General features: G+C 36.8%; 2 protein-coding genes across 10 annotated transcripts in view; both read right to left on the bottom strand.

Moving 5' to 3' along the window:
• Positions 1-24,096, bottom strand: part of LIN52 (lin-52 DREAM MuvB core complex component) — a 415,840-nt gene that overhangs the window by 287,337 nt on the left and 104,407 nt on the right. The window lies entirely within an intron of this gene.
• BBOF1 (basal body orientation factor 1) overlaps positions 1-24,096 on the bottom strand; it is an 85,736-nt gene that overhangs the window by 35,730 nt on the left and 25,910 nt on the right. The gene's annotated exons all lie outside the window — the stretch shown is intronic.

Raw genomic sequence — 24,096 nt, 5'->3', positions numbered from 1 at the left:
ACTGGATCTGTGTTCAATCTAAGATATCATTCGATGATGATATACAAAGAACCTTTGATTCACTCATTCATTTTTTTCTTAAGACTTCATTACATTGACTGCCTTGAGCTACTACATATTATTAGTTTTAAAGAGATTAAAGGTAACTTTTAGGAATGGTAAGGTTTTCAGATCATTCATATGACCTGATGTTATTACATTCATCTTTTTAAACTGCTTCTCTGAAATAAACTGAATCATAGAATCTTACTTAGAATTTGAAAGGGACCTAAGAAATCACAGAATCATAGAAAGTCCAAGTTGGAAGGGATCTCAGAGTTATTTAAGCCCAAACCATACCTAGTCAAGAACACCATCTACAACACCCTGATCTCCTGGAGAAAGCCATTCAACATTTGGACAGCCCTATTAGTATGTTATCCCTTACATCAAGCCTAAATTCACCTCACCAAATGCCACACACTGCTCCTAGCGTTATCCTCTGAAGATAAAGCAAAACCTTAAGTTTTACTCACCCACGTGAGTGATCTTCAACTAACTGGTTACTAAGGTAAGAGTCTGTCTCTGTCAGTTGTCTGTATATAGTCAAATCACTGACTTGTTAGAACAAGGATCAAAATCAGCATCAAAAAGGAATAAAATAGAAGGGACTGTCATACAAATGAGGCAATTCCAACATGACCTATTTTTAAAAGCTCTTAAGGCCAAAAAACAAGGAAATAGATAAAATAATAGAGACATAGACTATAACCTAAAAACTATTTATCCAGCAAATATTTGGATCTCCTTGACAAAAGCAATATGGGCAGCCCAGGCAATACTGGTTTGGAATAAAAACTCACTTCTAAAATTTTAAAAATAAAGGAGAATTGCTGGGGGAAAAACTATAGTATGTAAATATAATTGTGTACAGTATGTTAATTAGTATGCAGGAAGAAATGACAAACATGAGAAACATGGGATGATTTAATGAAATGATGCATAACAAAAATAAGCAAAACCAAGAGAAGAATGTATATATTCTATTCTATTTATTCAACTATGACAAAATAAATGAAAATATCCCTAAAAAGAAGTTCAATTGTAAATATGGGGGGGGGGAAGTTCCAGAAGAAGAAATAACAAAACTTATCTCTTCTATCATAACCAAGAAGCAAGAGAATTCTAGGATAAAATATTATACAAGGGGGCAGCTAGGTGGCGCAGTGAGTAGAGCGCCGGCCCCGGAGTCAGGACTTGAGTTCAAATCCAGTCTCAGATACTTAACACACACACACACACACACACACACACACACACACACACAAACACACAAAACTAGCCGTGTGACCTTGGGCAAGTTACTTAAGCCCAATTGCCATCCAAAAAGCCAAAAAAAAAAAATTATACAAATTATCTTTAAAAATTTCTGTATTGATGTTTTTACTTTTTCTTTGTCATAATGGAGGGTTCAGTCTGGAGGGTGTGGGCATGAAATGGATGTGATTCCAAGACAAAAAGCATCAGCAAAATTAAATTTTGAAATCTGAAATTTTTGTAAAATTTTGTGGAAGACTGTAGGAAAACATAAGCATAAACATCTCATCTTAAAAGGAAAATAGAGAAAGTCTGATGATAAGACTCAACTAAATAAAATCATCTGGAAGATATTTAAAGATGAAATGTGAACAAAGAAAGATGAAAAATGAAAAAAACCTTAAAAGATATTCATAACAACCTTTTCCCACCACCAAATGACTTATAAAATTTTTATCAATATTTTGTTTTTATACCACTTTTATTTCCCAATATAACCCTTGCTTCTCACCTTCCAAGAGATTCAACCCATATAACAGAGAAAAAGGAAAAATTAATCACTTTAGCTAAACTACCTAATATATCATCCAAATGTGATACATGCAGTATTTCACACCTACTGTTTCCCACTTGTATAAAGGAGGGATGGAAGGGCATTTTCACCTCTTCCTCAGTCATCATTATTCCTTAGAATTCAGGTTTGGGTTTTTTTCGTTATTTTAATTTCCATTGTTGTAGTCATTAAGTATGTTGTCTTCCTGGTTCTGCTTACTTCACCTTGGATCAGTTCAGATAACCCTGGGACACATAACCACTGTCTGTCTTGGTTTTCTCAACCATAAAATGGGGATAATAGCACCTACCTCCCAGTATTGCTGTGTGGAAATACTTGAAAATGAGAAAATACTTGAAAGGTTCTTAGCACCATGGCTGGTATGTAGCAGGCACTTACTGTTTTTCAGGGTGCCTAGGTAGCACAGTGAATAGAGCACCAGCCCTAGAGTCAGAAGGACCTGAGTTCAAATCCAGCCTCAGACATTTCACACACACACACACACACACACACACACACAGCCATGTAACCTTGGGCAAGTCATTAACCCTAATTGCCCTACCTTCCCCCCTCCAAAAAGAAAAAAAAAAACCCTTATTTTCTTCCATTTGATCTTCTCATGTTTCTCTATATTCTTCATAGTTATAATTTTTTTTTACAAACAATATTCCATTACATTCAAGTAACACAATTTGTTTAGATACCAGCTAATGGGTATCTATCCTGTCCCCATTTTTAATTCTGGCTATTACAAAAAGTACTACTACAAATATTTTGGTATATATGGCACTTTTATTTTTATCTTTTACCTAGGTGGGGTATATGAGTATCAATGGAATCTCTGGGTCAAAAAGCATGGATATTTTAATCACTTTCTTCAAATAATTCCTAATGGCCTTCAAGCAAGGTTAGGATAAATTATAACTCCATGAATAGTAAGAGTATAGCAAGCCTGCCTTTCCACCATCCCTCCAATATTGACTATTCCTATCTTTTGTCATCTTTATTGATTTTGGGGGTGGTATGATACAATAAAATACTTGAAATAAGCAGGGAGAAGAGGTGAAGGCGGGAGGCAAGGAAGGAAAAGCAGCTGAACTGTATCAAATAAATAGAGAATCCAAGCTGGAACAAGCATAGATTTGAGGGCAATGAGAGACTGATTATCATGTTATTTTTAATATGGGAGGATTCCAAAGACTTGGGGAATAAAAAAGGTAGGCCCTTACTTGTACACCCCTCCCACAAAAAAAAAAAGACATGAAAGAATATCAATAGCTACTGATATGTCAACTTTATCATCTCTAAAATATTTTTATGAAAATGATCTGTAAATTCACTGATATTCTTGATAAAAGGAAATAGGATTTCAGAAATATACATCTTAATAGTCATACAACTGACTGAAAGAGGTAGAGAATACAAGATCTCACTGTGGTTATTTGTTATCTGTAGGGAGCGATGTCGAGGGTTAGCTCTGAGGGGTCTGCCACGGGCATGAATCCAGGCCAAGGACCCCTAGGGCCTGTTTCCACCCACCTAGGCTCAGTATCTCAAGATGCTGCTTCATCCCACTCCACCCTCCACCTCCCCACCCCCGTTACCCCCTGCAAGGGAGGCTTGCAACATTCTGACCATCCCTGAAGCCCTGGCTGCTTGAGTGACATAGATAAAGTAGTGATGTATGAGATAAGAAAGCAGAGAAGTGTCTCAAGGGAATAGCCTCCTAAAGGTTGCAAGTTAGGCACCTCATGTAAAAAACATGTGAAGTTTCCCATGAAAAAGTATGATGTAAGTGCTATAGCAATAGTATATAAACCTGAACCCTCAGATGCTTATTTGAGATTTGGTTGGCATACAATAAACGTATGAAAGCAATTTCCGCCTGGCCCACAGATTCAATCTCCCATGTTTCAGATGGTGCTGCGAGTGTGGGTTACAGTTGTCTATAAAGAAACATTTGATTGAGTTAAAAAAATTAAAGGGCTCCTCCAAAAAAAGTATTTCCCATGCATATGCCAAAATCCTATAAGATTTCTTGACATAACAAAAGATAACTTTGTTTGACTCTCTAATTATTAATATCAAGGCACAAAATGGAGCTATGTACTCACATCACTATGATGGTTGCTAACATCATGAAAGAAATCCAGAGTAGATTTCAAATTGAAGATGAATTCCCTATACAGAGTGAGGTCCCATTTGCAGATGACAACACGCTAATATCCCAGGACTAATATGCTAGAGCATCAAACCCCAGAACAATGTAACATCTCCTAAATGATATATATAATTACTCAGTACTGAGTTCAACCTTATTATTACACATGCTGGAAAATAACAAAGAATACCTGATATCTAGACTATGACAAGTGACTGGGCAATCTGTAAAGTTAGTCCATTAGTTCATATTATCTTAGACAAATGCTTTACATGAGCAATAGCCTAAATTCTGAATTGAACAAGATATGAAGTGGGCTAGGTGACTTTTGGAAATTGTGTACAGCTTTTAAAGATTCCCATCTTCTACCTGAAAAGCCTGTTATTTTGTTTTTTAAAAGTATCCTTCCAGGGACAATTAGGTGGAGCAGTGAATAGAGCACCAGCCCTGAATTCAGGAGGACCTGAGTTCAAATCCTGCTTCAGACACTTGAGGCTTAACTAGCTTCGTGACCTTGAGAAAGTCACTTAACCCCAACTGCCCTGCCTTCCCCCATCCAAAAAAAAAAGTATTCTGGCAAAGCTACATGACAGCAAGTTGTATAATGCCACAGTCTTTGAAGAATAAAAGGTAAAGGGCAACAAAATGACAAAAGAATAGGCATCACTAAGTTTCAATACATTACCAACAAAAAATGATGTAAGAGGCACAAAAAATATCATCAGATGAATACACTAATACTTTGATGGGGGGATTTAAGCCAGATTGGGGAAAACTGCTACATGGATGGAACAAGGACAACTAATAAAGGCAGAGATGGTAAAATCTTATTCAACCTCTGTTTTCTCTTGAGAGGAAGAACTAAGAAGGCTAAAAGAGGGCAAATATCCAAGATAAGAGCACCTAGCTGCCTTTGATGAATTCATCACTTGGTCCAGATGAACTACAACCTTGGACACTAAAATGACTGGGAGATCTAAAAGCTGAGCCAGCAACTGTCAGTGACCTTTAAGAAAACTGCAAAATGGGAGAGATGTCACATGACTGGAGGACAAATATTGTCTAGATTTTCAAAAAAGATAAGAGTTTGGTGTCAATTCCTAGCACAATTCAAGTGCCTTTAAAAAAAAAGATTTAAACTGGCCCTGGAGTCAGGAGGACCTGAGTTCAAATCCTGCTTCACACACTTGACACTTATTAACTGTGTGACCTTGAGCAAGTAAGTCACTTAACCACAATTGACTTGCCTTCCCCCCTTCAAAAAAAAAATGATCTGGTGAATTTTAATTATGTCTCTAGTTATATACACACTACTCTCCACTATACTCTTCCTTCACAGTGCTTCATCAAAACTGACTTATTTTATATATTCTTTAAGTTTTATTGATGCTTTTAATAACTGCATATTAGTCTTTTATAAATGCATGAGGTACTGAAAAAGGTTTGGACTTGCAATCAGAAAATCACTTACTCTTACTGAGCCTCAGGTCTTCATCTATAAAATGAGGGAGTTGGACTAGATGGTTTCTAAGGCCCTTTCAAGCTCTTAAATCTATTCCCCTATTAATATATCCCTCCCTGCTAGTGAGCAAAACCTTGTAATAGAAAGAAAGCCTACTACAAGGCCAACTACATGTGACAACACCTTCAACATTCTAAACCAATAGTAGTGTATCTCCAATTCAACAACAGGAAGGAACTATATGTCCTTATCTCTAATCTGAGACCAAAATTTGAACCTTGAAGGCTGTGGCATCAGAATGCAAGCTCTGGAAAGGCTCTACTGAGCTCTACGGGGCTGGAAAGGATTAGGCCCAACGATTCACTGGGTCTCTCATATAATAATCTGCCTAGCTTTTTAGAGAGGTTTGTCATCAAGTAATCAGTATTTCTGACCACAGCTTTTCATGCAAGTAAAGCACAAAAGGAATGTATATACTGTATCAGTACAGGGAGGTACCCATATAAAACAGATATTGGATTTTATGGAGTGCTAAAGTAAGAGATTTTATGTGTATGTGTGTATTAAAAATATGTGCATATGTACATATATATATGTATAAAATCTCTTAATTTCTTTGGTGTGGGAACTCCTTCCACCTATGCTGATTGTAACCATTCATTAAAGAATTACCTAGAGCTCAGGGGGTTTAGACGAGGCTCTGGGTCACAAAACTGGAATCAGAGGCAGGATTTAAACTCTGTTCAGCAAATCATGTTGATTTTGTGAGCCTGGGAAACAAGATACAGGATGGGTAAGGGACTATGGTAATGTATAATAGGCCTATAATGCTAAACAGGTAAGAATAGTACAGATTACCTAAGGAAGTAATTTTTTCAAAAAGACATTTGTGATGATATGGGTAACAGAAAGACACCAAGATATGGCAAGTCATATAACAATATTCTTCCTCTTCAAAGACCATGCCCTGCATTGTTATGTTCCACCACTGTATCAGGTTAATTCTAAGCACGTGACATTTGTCATTCCAGACACTATTCTAAGTAATATGGTATCATCTATAGTAGTCTGAACAGTTTTTGGGACAGTAAACATAACTGTGAATAGCTTTGTATATTCATTTCTGGCGCAGGTGCTCTATGTAGTGTTTGCACATGTGAGATACACAAGGAAAAGACATTCTGCCTTAGCGATACATACAATCTAACTAGGGAGATAAGATGTGAAATAACAATAAAAAAGATGAGACAAGTAAATATTAATTATTCCTATACCACCCATCATCAGAAAGCTACCAGGGAGATGAATCAATAAATCAAGAAGCTTTTACCAACCCCTAGTTACCTAGTGCCAGGTACTATAATAGGCTCCAGAGATACATTGAAAGAAATAAAAAATCTCTTATCTACAGGAAGCTGACTTTCTACTGAGCGGGGGCTATGGGTGGGGGGTGGAGAGGGTGGAGGTGGGGTGACAATACAATATATTCACATATAAGTAAACACAAATATATGTAAAAATACAAATTATTTGGGTTTTAACAACTAGGGGAATAAGAAAAGGATCCTTAAAGAAAGTGACACTTGAGCTGAGCCTTGCAAGAAGCTAGGGGTTCCAACAGGCAGAAGTGAGATAGGGTAAGCATTTCAGGCATGGGAGGTAGCCAGGGCAAAGGCCTGAATACAGAAGATAGAATGCAACATGCAAAAACCAAACAAAAGCCAGTCTGGATGAAAGGGAATGAGGTATAATATACCCTAGTGGCAGAGTGGGAAGGGATCTAAATGCTTAAGTGTCCAATGACCAAATTTGGACTTTAGGGATATTAGTCTGGAACTTGTATGGAAGACTGAGTAGACAGAAGAGATTGTATGCAGAGAGATCAATTAGAAGACTTAATAGTTGAGTTGAAGTGACGAGGTCTTGAAGAGCTAGGGTAGTTGTGATTTAAGCAGAAAAAAGGGGGGGTTGGATACCAAAAAATGTGGAGATAGAATCAATCTAGCAACTGACTAGATGTGAAGCATGAGTTAAGAGGGAAGAATGACTCTTAGGTTGTGAATCTAGGTGACTGGAAGAATGAGGGTACCCTCAACTGGAATGGAAAGTAATGGGAGTAGTTTAGGAAGGAAACGGTTTTGAAAACTGCTTGCTGGAATATGTTTTTCCAATATTAGTCATTCATTATTCTGGAAAAGTGCCTATAGTCAACTACACTTGCTTTTTATTCCTTGATGATAGTTTGAAAAACTTGCCTCATATCTAAAGCCTTTACCCTCTCCTTCCAATCCAGAAATAGCAGCCAGGTCCTGAAGAATTCTGTGATGGCAGCTTCTGCCATTCTTCTCACTGTGTTTCCAGAGAGTCCCTTCAAAAAACCTCTGTTTCTGTTTCAGCTCTTCCATTTTTGGGAACAAAGTCATTGTGAAATTGTTCCTGCCCCAATTTCTCTTATTATTGCCCCTCTGATATCTCCACTATTTTCTTAGCACTATCAATGACTTCAGTGATAGCTTTGAGCTCCTGGTCACAGAGGATCAGAGTTTGGTACAAAGCCTGGAATAATGGGCCACAGGAGTTGATTCAGGGTGCTATATGGTAGCATTGCCCCCACAGTTCATCCTCATAGGCCTGTAAAAAGGCAGTGACCAATTGATGGAAATCTGAGAGGGTCAGACAGAAGTTACAGCCCAAATTATTGCTGCTTTTGCTGGCCATTTCCCCAGAATGACTAGAACATTCTTCCTCAAGCTCTGTCAGCATTGTATTGAGTTTATTCAATTTCTCTGAAAGCTTTTCCAGCATATACTCCCTAGACTTTAGAGGCAGACTGACTCGTCTGTGAATATTTTCCTCTGGCCTAAGGATAGGCTCTATGCCTAGGGGCAAAGGGCTAAACTCAAGTTCTAGGATCTCCTGAAGATGTGAACTGGAAAAGAACTTCTTCAATAACCTCTCATTTTTTATATAGTCATGGAAATTCTCCCCCACATAGAAGTATGTATTGTCTCTATGAGGCAAACTTCTAAGGAGATTTATTAACTGATCTGAGAAATAAGAGTTGCTTCTTTATACCAGTACAGTCCTTCATGAGATTCTGGTCTTCTGGCCCACACAACATCAGTTCACAACCGAGTTTTTCCCTCTCCCTTATTTTTTCTTTAGGTCAGCATTCCTGCAAAGTGGTGAATGACTTCTTTTTTCTTTTTGGAGGGCAATTGGGGTTAAGTAACTTGCCCAAGGTCACACGGCTAGAGGTGTGTGTGTGTGTGTGTGTGTGTGTGTGTGTGTGTGCGCGAGCGCGCGCCCACCGCTGTGTCTGAGGGCAGATCCCAACTCAGGTCCTCCTGACTCTGGGCCGGCACTCTACTCACTGCACCACCTAGCTGCCCCTGAATGACTTCTTAAAGAAGGTGTAATAGTAATGGAATTTAAAGATCCCCCTGTATTGGCCTGGTTTTTGGATTGATTGTGTTAAAACCCAGAGCTTGTGAATCCCACTTGTGGGATGGACTTGTTGACATGAAAAGAGAGGGCTGAACTGGGAGGAGCTGGTGACATAAATTTAGAGAGACACAAGAAAAGAGAGAGGAAGAAGAACTTTTTGGAAGCAGCATCTTGGAGGCAGAAAGAGACAGAGAGGATTGCTGAGGGCCAGTTTGAATTGCCCAGGACTTTTGAGAGCTGCCACCCAGAGCTGCCAAGGACTGAGGAGACATGGCTGTTATGCTGGTACTTTGTCTGTCGGTTTTGATGTTGTTTTGCCAGATTTGCCCACTGGTGAAAGACAGTCCTCTTGTTGCAGAGGTCCTGGAGCCTTGCTGTTGGTTCAGAGCTCCTGAGACTGTCCTGCAGACAGAGAGTGAATTCTGTCCACTGGTGAAGGACAGTGCTGTTGTTGCAGGGGTCTGGGAACCTTTCTGTTGGTTCAGAGCTCCTGAGACTGTTCTGCAGACAGAGAATGAATTAATGAAGACACTGGCAATGTATCTTGTGGCCTTGCTAAGCTTTGTCTCTCCAGGAACAAAGATTGCTGAGAACTTGCCTTGGGTCAAGATGAAGAAAAGACCTCTCTTTCGGTATTAAATGCTGTGCTTAAGCTTGTTGTAACTCTGGGGTAGATGGCCTATTCAATTGTGATCCAAGGGTGGGGAACTTTTGACTTTTTTTGTGCTCTGTGATTGAACAAATGAATGTACTTTACTTCTGATTGGAAACTAATCTCCAGTTGAGAAGAGGGGCTTTGTGATGGACTAAATGAATGTACAGCCTAGGAGTGGAGTAGTATTTAGAAGAGGGACCTTGTGATTGATTAAATGAATGTAATATCCAGGGGTGGGGTAGTACTTCATTGAATTACACTTGGTAAATGCTGTATTTTGAATGATGTCATGTTTTGATCTTCTCTGTTCTTAATTTTTCACTGAATAAAATGGAGAGCCCCTATGCTGGTATTTTGAACCTTGGGAAGTTGCCTATGCTTGGCATTACAGAAGGATATATTTGTGTGACCATTCATTCCATAATATCCAACAGTAAATTGAGGGGGTACACAAGAGATTCTTGATTGTCTTTGGTCCAGTAATAAAAGGCCTTCAAGGAAGGGGCAGTCTGTGTCCTTAAATCTCTCAAATACAGTGATAGCCTCCCGGGTAAGGTAGTAATCTTCATCTTCCTCCTTTTCTTTATACTCTTCTTCTTCTTCCTTATCTTCCTCTTCCCCTCCCTCTTCTTCCTCTATCTCCTCTCTAGCATCATCATCACAGCAGCAGTCAATCAGAAAGCATTTGGCCATATTTCCAGCCTAGAATGTGTTATTAAAGGGATAGTTAGTGAACATGTTAAAAAAGAACAGTGATCATAAAGAACCAACATAACTTCATCGAGGACAGGATGTGCCAGATATACTATAGATCTTAATGCATTTTTTCTGAGAGAGTTTTTAAGTTAAGTAGATGAGGGGAATTCAATAAATATAGTTCATTTAGATTTCAGTAAAGTATTTTGTTAAAGTCTATCCTGCTATTCTTATGGACAAAAAAGAGAGACAGTACCTATGTGATACTGCAATTAGGAAGATTCAGAACTGGTCAAATAGCCAAATCCAAAGAACACTAATTAAATGTTTAACAGTAAATAAAGTTAATGTTAACTTGGAAGGATGTCTCCAGTGAATGTTCCAGAGAATCTATGCTTGACTCTGAGCAGTTTAATATTTTGGACAATAACCTAGATAAAGGAATAGAAGGCAAGCTTGTCAAATCTTCAGATGATACAAAGCTATGAGGTAAAGTAAATAGTGGATGACAGAGTCAAGATTCAAAAATATCTCGACAGGGTAGAACACTGGATCAAACTATTTATTCAATTAATGAAATTTAATGAGAATAAATATGTGTTACAGTTAAGGTAAAATATCAATTTCCCAAGTGCAACATTGAGGATGCGTGGCTAGACAACAGTTCATCTAAAAAACAAACAGTGGACAGCAAAAGGAGAAAAAAATCAGGAAGATATGATAGCCAAAAAAGCAATATGGTCTGAAATTCTATGTAACAGTGAACAATGTTACAAATACTGAAACTGACTCTATCTTAGCTAAAAGATTTTCAGATGTGAGAATCAGTTCAAATCATCCATCCATATGCAGTCCATAGCTTAGTTAAAAACAAAGTTCAAAATCAATATCAAATAAGGACAAATATGAGGAAACAATGGATGCCACTATAAGAGTTCCAATCTGACCTAAGGGAGGGGAATGGCTAAAAGCCATTGACTCTGATTATTATTACCTAAGAAGTTTGCATTATTGATCTATAGCTGGCAAAAGCCTCAAAAGCCATTTAATCCCACTCTCATTTTATCTATAAACAAAGTGAGATCAAGGGAAACCTGGCTTTTCCAAGGTCATACAAAGAATCAAAACTAGGGTTAGAACCAAATCCTCTCAGAAAAAGAACTAGAAAGAACAGAGTTTGAATGCAGATTACCTGCTCTCTTTCTTTTTCTTGTTTGGCTTTGTTTCCTCTTTCCCGTTGTTGATTCCATCCATTAACAATCCTTCTTTATAACCTGACTAATGTCTAATGTGAAAATATTTGCAGATCCTATACTTGATTGCATGCTGCTATGGGGGGAGGGGAGGGAGGAGAGAGAGGGGGGGAGAAAATCTGAAACTCAAGGGATTGTGGAACAGAATCTTGTAAACTAAAAGTAAACAAACAAATTAATAAAGACAAAATAAAATTAAAAATTAAAAAAAAGAACCAATCCTTTGACTCCAAATCTAGGGTTCCTTTTATTATACCATTCTGCCTCTCCTCTAAGACAGGAAGTATAAAGAAAGGTTAAGACAGGCAAATTTTGAAGTCTCTAAAACTTGACTAAAAAAACAAAACAAAACAATATCATTTCCATTCATTAGTGAAGGCCCAGCTGAGACTACACTGCATTAATCTGCAGTGGTCCCAATTAACAGAGCCTTGTGATGACGTGAGATCTAGAGTTGAAAGAGACCTCAGAGACTATCTAATCCAACCTTCACATTTATGTGGGAAAACTTAAGCTCTGGTTAAGCAACTGGTCCAAGGTTACAATAAGTGGTAAGCATTAGAGGCAAAATCTGAACCCAGGACTGACTTCAGAGCTAACACTCTTTGAACTTTACCATACCACCTTCAAAGCAGAGCAGGTGACACAAAAAGGAAGTCAAAAGAGTCCAGCAATGACTTCATCCAGTAAACGCTTATTTCTTTACAAGGTTGAAAGACATGGAAGGATAACCCTGTCCTTGCGAACTTATTTGCGAAGCTTTATGGGAAAGAAGGACAGAAGAATATGAGCAACACTTCAAAATCTCAATATTTCAATGAATACATGATCTTGATGACACAGATATTCTCTCCACTATTACCTATCATTAAAAACTGGCCTCAAATCTATGTCATCCTAGGAGAGTCACTTTACCTCTGATTCAGTTCCTTCACCTGTAAAATGGGAATAATAAAAGCAGTTACCTTCCAGGATTGTGGAAAGGATAAAATGAGATTCTGTAACATTTGTAAAGTATTTTTAAAACTCTATAAAGCACTATATTAATGTCATCTATTAATAATGACTATTATTATTATCATTGTTGTTCATGTTCTCCTACAGATCTTTGAGAGAGATCTACCCAGTGTGTTAGAGACCTTCCTTTAGGTCCATTTGCACTTCTTGGATACCAGTGCAGCATCATAGCTATCCCATGTCTTAATCCTTGCTACGTGATCAATCTATCTCCTCTTCCAGTAATAAATTTCCTCAGAATGTCAGTATTTGCCTCAAAAAGTAGCAACAAACAATAAAAAGGAAAATGAGTCTATAGAAAGCCTAGTATAAGATCCATTTAAGTTAGGTAATCTCAAAAGCATTTATGGATAAAATTTAAGACAACTAGACAGAAAATGTAATAGATTTGCCAGTGTTTCTAAAGTGATCTGTTCTCATCATCTAAGAGAATGGAACAATCACATTTAGACTCACTATCTCAGTATTAGATGTGCCATATAAGGAAGGGAAAATTGCACTTAAAATCAAGTTGGAAAGAATGGCTGGATTAAACCACTTAAATACAGAAGAGAGCTTTTCTGAAGGTGGCACAATTTTGATAGCACTAATGGATCTATTTTCTTTACCTTTTTTTTTTACATTTCAAATTCATTTTTTTTTTTGCTTTTTTGGGGAGAAGAGGAAGGTAGGGCAATTGGGGTTAAGTGACTTGCCCAAGGTCACAGAGCTAGTTTGTGTGTGTGTGTGTGTGTGTGTGTGTGTGTGTGTGTGAAGTGTCTGAGGCCGAATTTGAACTCAGGTCCTCCTGACTCCAGGGCCAGTGCTCTATTCACTATACCACCTAGCCACCCCTAAATTCATTATTTATTTATTTTTAGCATCCTTTTTTTAAAATTTGAGTTCCAAATTCTCTCTCTCCTTTCAACCTCTCTCTTACCCATTAAGAAGGCAAGCAATGTGTTATCAATTATACATACGAAATCATGCAAAATACATTACCATATTAGCCATATTGTCCCCCAAAAAGTCAAGAAAAACAAAGTGAAAAAATTATGTTTGAATCTGCACTTAATTCACTGTTTCTCTCTTTGGAGGTAGATAGCACTTTTCAACATGAGTCTTTTAGAACTGTCATCTTGATCAAAGTCTTTCACAGCAGATCATCATTACATTCTGTGTTGCTGTTCAGTAGTTCTTCATTCATGTCCAACTCTTAATGACCGTATTTGGGTTTTTCTTGGTGAAGATACTGAAATGGTTTGCTATTTCCTTCTCTAGCTCATTTTACAGATGACGAAGCTGAGGCAAACAAGGATTAAGTGGCTTTCCCAGGGTGTCTGAGACCAGATTTGAATTCAGAAAGATGAGCCTTCCTTAATGCAGGCCCAGAGCTCTATCTACTGCGCCACCTAGCTGCCCTGACAATACTGCTGCTCCTGTGTACAATGTTGTCCTGGTTCCTTCCGCTTACTTCATATCAATTCACATAAGTCTTTCTGGGTTTTTCTGAAACTAATAGATATATTTGTAAGATGTCTCCAAAAAGTGAAGATGTTAAACTTCTGGAAAAAATCAAATGTTATTTTCACCAAAAAAAGCAACTGAGAGGACACTAGCTACGGTATTACCAACTAATATCAAGTTTCTTTCATGTCTATAAATTCTTTATGAGACCTCAAGTATTGAAGCTGTCCTTGATGATGACATAAAAAAAAACCAGAAGACTTTTACAAATGATTTTCTTTAACAAATCACCATCTTAACGGTAACACAACTGACTAAAAATACAAAAAATACAAAATCCTCTTGTTTATTATTTATTTATAATGAAAAGTATTTAATTTCGTAAAGAAAAATAAAGCCTTATATAATCCTCCTCTTTCACACCCCTTCCAGCACATTCTAAGGTCACACACATTTTTTGATAAGATATAATCACTGAAATAACTATTCAGTTATCCTCTAAATTTCCAATACTGAGTCAAGCCTTAAACAGAGATAAGATATACACTCATTAATAATGCTGACTACTGTCATGAAGAATGAGTCACATAGAGTCCAATAATACAATCTAAATGGATACATGACCTTATTATTGTTTATAATATAAAAAAATTAGAAGAGAAACAGATCATAGCTCTCTCATAGCTATGGGTAGGAGACATATAATCTTTTTAAAAATTTAAATTTTTAAATTCATTTTGAACTTACATAAAGACAAAAGAAAGAACATTTCCATGTACACAGCGCAATATAAAAAGATAATTCATTATAAAACCATGAATTCACATTTCACACTATTTATTTTGAAAAGTTATATAGTAAGTACTACACTTTGTTTTCAAAGCTACTCTGCTTTCTATGCTTCCTTCTAAATTTTATTTTATTCTCTGCTGTGCACTTTTTATATATTTTCTTCCTTCCCTCCCACCCCACCATAGAGATGGGTACCATTAAGCACAAATATATCATACATACACACACACACACGTTATACATACTTCTATTTATCAGTTCTTTTTCTGGAGGCAGATAGTATCTTGCTTCTTGGGTCCTTTGTGGTTAATTTGAGTATTAATAGTACTCAAAATTACTTAGCTGCTCAAAACTGTTCTTACAACAATACTGCTATTACTGTATGCAGTGTTCTCTTGGTTCTGCTCATTTCACTGTTTATTTCATGCATGTCTTTTCATGTTTTTCTAAAATCAATGAGTTGATCATTTATTCTAGCATGTTTCATCACAATCAAATATCACAACTTGTTCAGAAATTCTCCAGTTGACCAGCATCCCTAATTTCTAGTTCTTTGCCACCACAAAGAGTGGAGCTGCTATAAATATTTTAAAACATATAGGTTCTTTTCCTATTTCCCTAATCATCTTGGAAAACAGACCTAATCGTGGTATTGCTGGGTCAAAGAGTACAGACAATTTACTAAGTCTTTGAACATAATTCTAAAATGCTCTCAAAAACTGGTTCTACCAACAATGAATTAGTATCACAATTTTTCCATATTCCTTCCAACATTTGTTGCTTTCTTCTTCTATCATTTTAGGCAGTCTGATAGGTGTAAAGTTTGTTTTAATTTACATTTCTTTAATTAAAATGATTTAATTTAAATTATTTTTTTTCATAAGACTATATTTAGCTTTGATTTCTTCATCAGAAAACTACCTGTTCATGTCCTTTAACCATTTATGAATTGGGGAATAACTTGTATTCTTCTTCTTCTTCTTTTGCTTTTTGGAGGGCAAAAAACAACTGACCTTGAAAATAGATGCAACAGAGATAATTTTTAAATTACTGGAGCACCTGAAAGCCATGATCAAAAAAGAGCTTATATATCATCTTTCAAGAAATTATCAGGGAAAACTACCCTGATGTACTAGAAGCAGAGGGTAAGATAGAAACTGAAAGAATCCACCAATCACCTCCTGAGAGATCCCAAAATGAAAACTTTCAGGAATATTAGTCAAATTCCAAAATTCCCCGGTCAAGGAGAAAATTCTGGCAAACAGCCAGAAAGAAACAATTTAAGTATAATAGATCCATAGTCAGTATAACACATGATTTAGCAGCTTCTACATTAAAGAATTAGAGGGCTTGTAATATGAAATTCCAGAGGGTAAATGAGCTAGGATTAAAACCAAGAATCACCTGCCCAGCAAAACTGAGCATAATCCTTCAGGAGGAAAAATAGACATTCAATGAGACAGAGGACTTTCAAATATTCTTGATGAAAAGACCAGGGCTGAACAGAAAATTTGACTTTCAACTACAAGACTCAAGAAAAACCTAAAAAAGTAAACAGGAAAGGAAAATCATAAGAGATTTAATAAAGTTAAACTGTTTACATTCCTACATAGGAAAATGATATTAGGGTAGTTAGAAGGAGTATATATAAAAAGACAAAGGGTATAGGTATGAGTTCAAAATGAAGGGGTGATAAATTTAAAAAATAAAATTAAGGGATGAGAGAAAGAAAAAGGGAGAGGTAGAATGGGATAAATTATGTCACATAAAAGAGGCAAGAAGAAGTTTTTAGAGTGAAAGGGAAGAGGGAGGAGATGAGGTAGAGTGAGTGAACCTTATTCTCATCAGAACTGATTCAAAGAGGAAACAACATACACAATAACATACACATATAAAAATCTAACTTATTTTATAGGAAAGTAGGAAGGGAAGGGAATAAGAGGAGTTAGGGTATGATAGAAGGGAGGGAAGTTTGGGAGAGGGGGTAGTCAGAAGCAAAACACTTTTGAGAAGGGACAGGGTGAAAGGAAAGAATAAAATAAGCACAGGAAGGGGGAATGACATGGAGGGAAATACACTTAGCAACAGTAATTGTGAAAAAATGTTTGAAGCAAGTTTCTCGGTTAAGGCCTCATTTCTCAAAAATATAGAGAACTTAGTCAAATTTATAAAAATAAGAGTCATTCCCCAATTGATAAATGACCAAAAGATGTAAGCAGCTTTCAGATGAAGTAATCAGGATTATCTATAGCTATATGAAAAAATATTCTAATTCACTATTGATTGGAGAAGTGCCAATTAAAATAATTCTGAGGTACTACCTTATACCTATTAGATTAGCTAATAGGACAGAAAAGGTAAATGATAAATGTTGGTGTGGATGTGGGAAAAATGAGACAGTAATGAACTGCTGGTGGAGTTGTGAACTGATTGAATCATTCTGTGGAGCAATTTGGAACTTCACCCAAAGGGCTATAAAACCAGGCATACCAACAATACCACTGTTAGGTCTGTGTCCCAAAAGAGACAAAAAACAAAAAGGAAAAGGACATATATGTACAAAAACATTTATAGCAGCTGTTTTCTGGGAATAAAGAATTGGAAACTGAGGGGATGTCCATCAACTGGGAAATGGCTGAACAAGTTGTGGTATGTGACTATGATATAATACTATTGTACTATAAGAAATGATAAGCAGGATGCTCTCAGAAAAACCTGTAAAGACTTGCACAGGTGTAATGCGAATGTAAATTTTAAAGATCTTCCCTGCCCCTAGGCTAAAGTGCACCAGAAGCCTGGGGAGGGAGGCTTGTTTTTCAGTAGATACTTTTTGATTGGCCAGTGGGTCAAAAAGGTTGTTACATTCTCTGAGCCAGGAGAAGGCTATATAAGCCCTGATGTGTAGCTTTGTTTTGGGACTCACTTTGAGAAGTGTTCTGTGATTTGATCTGAATTCTGGGAAGCCGTTGTTGAGAGTCCCCCGGCTTTGAAAAACCCAGAATGTGGAAACCGGCTTTGAAAAACCCAGAATGTGGAAACCCAGATGTTGACTGGGTATGGATGTAATGGTTGGACAGTTTAGAAATCTGTCTACTTGATGTTTCTGTCTTGATAATTATGCCTGTATACTTTGAGGTTCAGGGTGCTGACCTTTTCTCCTGAACAAGGTAAACGATATATGTCTGACTGATTAAAGTAAGCTTGTTAACCCATTTTGAGTTGCTTTCCTTTAACAAAGCAGATCCAAGAACCTGTGTGAGCAGACACCCTGGGGACACTGGGGTGCTTGCTGCTACAACGGGCTGATAACAAAGTGAAATATACTGTGTACAAAGTAACAGCAATAATGTAAGATGATCAGTTGCAAATGACTTAGTTATTCTCAGTAATACAATGATTCAAGACAACTCTGAAGGACTTTTGAAAAATGCTATCTATCCCCAAAGAAAGAACTGATAGTGTCTGAATATAGATTGAAGCATTTTTGACTTTACTTTTTTGACTTTAATTATTTTTACTGAGTTTTTTTTGTCTACATTTTCTTTCACAACATGCCTATTAACATGTTTTGCATGATTCCACATGTAAAACCTATATCAAATTATTTCCTTCTCAATGGGGGTGGGGGGCATTGAGGAGGAAGGAAGGGAAAGAATTTGAAACTCAAAGTTTTAAAAACAAATTCCAAAAACTGTTTTTACATGTAACTAGGAAAAATAAAATACCAAATAAATTCCACCCTGCCACCCAAAAAAGTTAAGATGCTATATTTTTGGTGAATATAGGTTCAGTATTGATATTCTTCAGTGTCTATGGTATCTTTTATCATAATAGTTTCCCTGTTTATTCCTTTTAATTAAATCTATTTTAGCTTTAATTTTGAGACCATGATTGTTACCCCTGCTTTTTTTTTCTTTTGTATCAGCTAAAGCATAATTCTACTATAGCCCTTTATTTTAACTCTGGTCATATCTCTCATTTTTAAATGCAGTTCTTGTAAACAATGTATGTCAGATTCTGATTTTTAATCTATTCTGCTATGTGTTTCTGTTTTATGGGTGAGTTCATCCCATTCATATTCAAAGCTATATTTGTGTATTTCCCGCCATTCTATTTTTCTGGAGAAATATATTCTTAATCAAATAAGGGACAGAAGCAATTACAAAAGATAAAATATTTAACTTTGGTTACTTGAAACTGAAAAGTTGCATAGACAAAATTAATTCAGAGAATAGGGAAAAAATCATTACATTAAATTTCTCTGATAAGGGTTTATTATAAAAGATGTGTGTGTGTGTAAAGACTAATAGCCACTTCTTATTAGATAGTCAAAGGATATGAACAAACAGCTTCTGAAAAAATTGCAAAGTATTCACAACCACATGGAAAAAATGCTCCAGATCACTAATAAGGAGAGAAATACAAATCAAAACAACCCTCAAGTTTCACCTCACACCCTGCAAATTGGCAAAAATGAAAAAACTGACAACAACCACTGTTGGGGGGTTGTAGAAGGCACTGTGTTGTTAGAAGTGTGAAATGGTACAACCATTTTGGAAAGTAATATGAAATTATGTGAATAAAATGACAAAATGTCTACTCTTTGAACCAAGGAATTCATTACTGGGCTTATATCTTAAGGAAGCACATCATTGATAAAAAGAAAGTTCCCATATACTTGAAGATATTTATAGAAGCACTTTTGTGGTAGCTAAGAATTGGAAACCAAGTAGAAACCCATCAATTGTGGAATGGCTAAACAAGTTGTGGTACATTAATATAATGGAATATTACTATGCTATAAGAAATTATGTATGTGATGAATAAAGAGAAACATGGAAAGGTCTATATGAACTGATGTAAAATGAAGTAAGCAGAGCCAAGAAAATAATATACATGGTAACTACAACAATATAAATGGAAAGAATGACACACTAAAGAAATAAAAAGTAAATGTAACAAAGTTATAAAGATCAAGTGAGACTCAAATAAGAAGACACACCCAAACTACACCTTCATGAAGATGGGAAGTCCACAGGTATTACAAATTGCACATGTTTTTGGACTTTTGTGATGTATCTATCAGTTATACTAACTTTTTTTCCACTCTAAAAAAATTGTCATATGGAATGGTCTTTTAGAAGGGGAGGAGGAGCCATATTTGAGATAACTATGGTGATGTTATGATAAAACAAGATGTATCAATAAAAACATTTTTTAAAAAGAGGGGAAAAAAACATAACAAGACATGGCAACTGCCTAGATATACAAGGTGAATGAGAAGTGAGAAATCAAGATTACACCAAAGTTTCAAACCCAGATAACTAGATGGTGGTGCCCTCAACAAAAATAGGAAAATTCAGGAAAGGGGCAGGATTTGGGTCAAAAATAATGAGTTCTGTTTGGGGCATACAGATATGTTTAATAGACAGTTGCTAGGGCGGCTAGGTGGTGTAGTGAATAGAGCACTGGCGCTGGAGTCAAGAGAACCTCAGTTCAGTTCCAGCCTCGGATACCTAACACTTATTAGCCATGTGACCTTGGGCAAGTCACTTAACCCCAATTGCCCTGCCCCCCCCTCCAAAAAGGAAAAAAAAAATAGACAGCTGTTGATGTGGGACTGGAGCTCAAGAAAGACACTAAATCTGCATATATACATCTTGGAGTCATTTGCATAGAAATAATAATGAGGTTAGTAAGTGAGAAAGTGTGAAAGAAGAAGAGAGGATGGTCTAGGATAAAACCTTGGAGTAAATTCATAATTAGGATGAGTAGATGATGATCCAAGAGAACAATTTATAACAGTAACAATACTGTAAAGACTAACTTTGAAATACTTGGATATTCTGAACAACACAATGACCAACTACAATTCCAGAAGACTGACAATGAAACATGGATTCAAAATGTAGACTGAGACAAGGAGAATGAAATCACTTGTTTTATGACGGCAAACTCAAAGGTCTGATCTGTGTGTAGCTAAAGTAAAGTGGAGGTCATGACAGTGGATTAGTCTGAACCCAGAAAGTTGAGGTGCTTATGAGAATATCAACATATATGTTCAAGTCCCTTAGTATAAGGGTAAGAATTGGGATTGATAGGGAGATTTAAGCCAGGTCCTGAATTCATTAAGAAAGGTGAGAGAATGTCCTGGATATCCTGGCCACTACCAGGATCTAGACTCAATGATAAATTTGGATTTGTAAAGCTCAAAGAAGAGGTTGCTGAGTGATAGCAATAGGCGGAGAGTCTGGAAATAGCACTGGCGAGCAAGGCACATTCCACCTTTCCTTCTGGAAGCAATGAGTCAAAGGTATGAGAGAAGGTGCAATTAGAACTGGAAAGAATGGTAAGACTCTGGTGACAAAGTATATCAACATATAACTTAGTTAAGAAAGTACCTAAAATCATTAACAATCATAAAAAGTCACCCTCACTAATAATTAGATAAATGTAAATTAAAACTATATTGAAATACCACTCCAATATCAAATCTATAAACATATTTAAAAGTGATATGATTCAATGCTGGTGTGATTATAGGATAAGCCCCATTCACACACTGCCATAATTGTACTCCAACAAGAACCACAAAAACAATCACATCCTTTTACTGACTATATCTTACAACTGTCATTATAAAGGAAAAAAAGATTTATTTTAAAAATAATACAGTATTGCTTGTAATGCTAAAAAACCTGGTAATAATATAAATGTTGAATACTTGGAGGATGGATAAATAAACTGTTATATCAATATATACAGAGTGCATCATTATAGCATGGCGGTTACTCTTGGCTTTTGTTTTTTTTTTTTTTTTAAGCAACTGGGGTTAAGTAACTTGCTCAAGGTTACATGGCCAGTTATTTTGTGTGGGTGTTAAGAATCTGAGGCCGGGAACCAATCCCAGGTCTCCAGACTCTGGGGCCAGCACTCTTACGCCACCTGGCCGCCCCTACCCTTGGTTTTTAAAGGCTATGTCAATGGAGTTCTATCTCTGAGAGAGATAGAATGTACCATGCTAGAGACACTCTAAGAATGATTCTGGCAGTAGACCAAATCTGTTTTCTGCAGACCAAATTAGCCATCTTGGCCACAGGGAAACCATAAAAGAAAAAAGTTTTAAATTGTGCTCAATCTTGTGTGGCACCTCCTACCTTCTCCTTCATCAATTAGGATGGAAAATGAAAAACTCTTTTACTTACCTAAAGCTTTCCACGAAACCAATGGTCCATCTTTCCATACTAACATTTTACTAGTATTGCTATGTGGCAGTTAAGACTTAGAACACCCAGGGTGGCCAGGTGGCGCAGTGAGTAAGAGCGCCAGCCCCGGTGTCAGGAGACCTGAGATCGGTTCCAGCCTCAGATACTTAGCACCCACACAAAAAATAACTGGCTGTGTAACCTTGAGCAAGTTACTTAACCCCAATTGCTTAAAAAAAAAAAGACTTGGAACACCCCTGCCTCTTAAGAACTGAAGATAATCATCAAAAAGGGGGATACAGAGGGAGATATGAGTAGGTTGCAACATATAATTGAAAAGGAACTCAAAAGGATGAGAGTTGTTGATAGGATAAGGGTTGTTGTGAGGATGAAAAGAGATATTTGTAAAGCATGGAGCCTGGCACATAACAAGGAATTAATAAATGCTTGCTTCCTTCTCCTTCCCATATCAAGGAATCATGACAGGAAAAGAAGATGGGCTGGTCATGTAGTATGAGATAAGATGTATGGATAACCATAGTGTATCATTGGTACTCTAACAATATCAAGACAAAGTGAGGAGGGCTTCTACTATTGTACTGGGTGAATTTGGGGAAAAACATTGTAGTGAGTCTCACAAAATAGGTAGGCCTGCAATTTACATAATTGTAAGGAATTACTAAATAGATGAATTCAAAAATCCCTTTGAATATATCAATATAATGGAATGTAACAGTGCTGCTAAAATATGAAGACTATAAAAACATTTGGAAAGACGAATGAAATAATTAAACTTGAAGAAATTAGAACAGTATCTACATTATGATTTTACAAAAGGAAAACCCTATATAACAATACATAAATTAACAAAGAACATGAAAGGGGATACAAAGAGTAACTAATACTTTTAGATACAAATTGCATGGAGAAATTAATCTTTAGTGTAGATAGCTATGAATTAATTGTACATTAGTAAAGTATATCATAAATTATTTTTAAAAGAAAGAGCACCCAAGTTGTCTTCAAGGTATTTCAGTCATTGAACTATATCTCAGAATTCTGACAGGAGTCAACAAGTGAACAGGCAAATATTTATTAAGCACTTACTATGTGCCAGGGTCCATATTAAGCACTGGAAAATACAAAGCAATGTATGCAAAATAGCTCCTGGCTTCGAAGAGCTCACATTCTATTGGGAAAGACAACATGCAAACAACTATGTACAAACAAGATCAATATAAGATAGGATAAACTGGAGATAATCATAAAGGGAAGACACTAGGCATTGACAGGACCGGGACAGGCATCTGGAGGAAGATAGGATTTTAGTTGAGACTTGAAAGAAACTTAGGAAGCTGGGAGAAGAAGAGAATTTCCAGGCCTGTGGGGGACAGCTAGTGAAAATGTATGGAGTCTGGAGATGGGAGTATCTTCTGAGACAAAAAGCAAGGAGGCCAGTGTCACTGGTAGTAAATGGAGGGGAGGAGTAAGTACTAAAAAAAAAAGTAGAAAAGGTAAGAAGGGGCCAGGTTATAAAGGATTTTATTTTTGATCCTGAAGGTAAAAGGTAGCCAGCCACTAGACAAGAGTTTACGGAATATGGAGGAGAGGAAGGACAAGGGGAAGGTGACATGATCACATTTGATAGCTCAGTGGAAGATAGACTGGAGTGAGGAAAGACTTGAGATAGAGACCAACCCGAAGGCTATTGTAACAGTCCAGTCATGAAGTGATGACAGCTTGTCAGCAGGGTGGTAGCAATGTCAGAGGAGAGAAGTGGGCGTATAGGGGAGATATTGCAAAGGCAGAAATCCACAGGACTTAGCAGCTGACTGAGAGTGAGAAGTAGGAGATAACCCCTAGGTTGGGAGCCTGGATGACTAGATGATGGAGGTGCTCTCAACAGTAACAGGCAAATTAAAAATGAAGGAGGGTTTGGGGGTGGGAGGGTGGAGAGATAATGAGTTCAGTTTTGGACATGTTGAGTGTAAGATGTTTATGTTTGAGTTGAATGACGACACTGCCAGACTACAGAGAGAAGAGAGTGGAAGGAAAGAAAATGGAGGCAGAGCTTACAGAGGGCTTTCAAAAGCAATTTAGTTATGAAAAGGAA

This window comes from Petaurus breviceps, unplaced genomic scaffold (genome assembly GCF_028583685.1).
Source record: "Petaurus breviceps papuanus isolate PSGF00001 unplaced genomic scaffold, PetGlider_PUasm1.0 189, whole genome shotgun sequence".
Taxonomy (NCBI): domain Eukaryota; kingdom Metazoa; phylum Chordata; class Mammalia; order Diprotodontia; family Petauridae; genus Petaurus; species Petaurus breviceps.
This window is presented reverse-complemented; position numbering and strand designations above follow the sequence as displayed.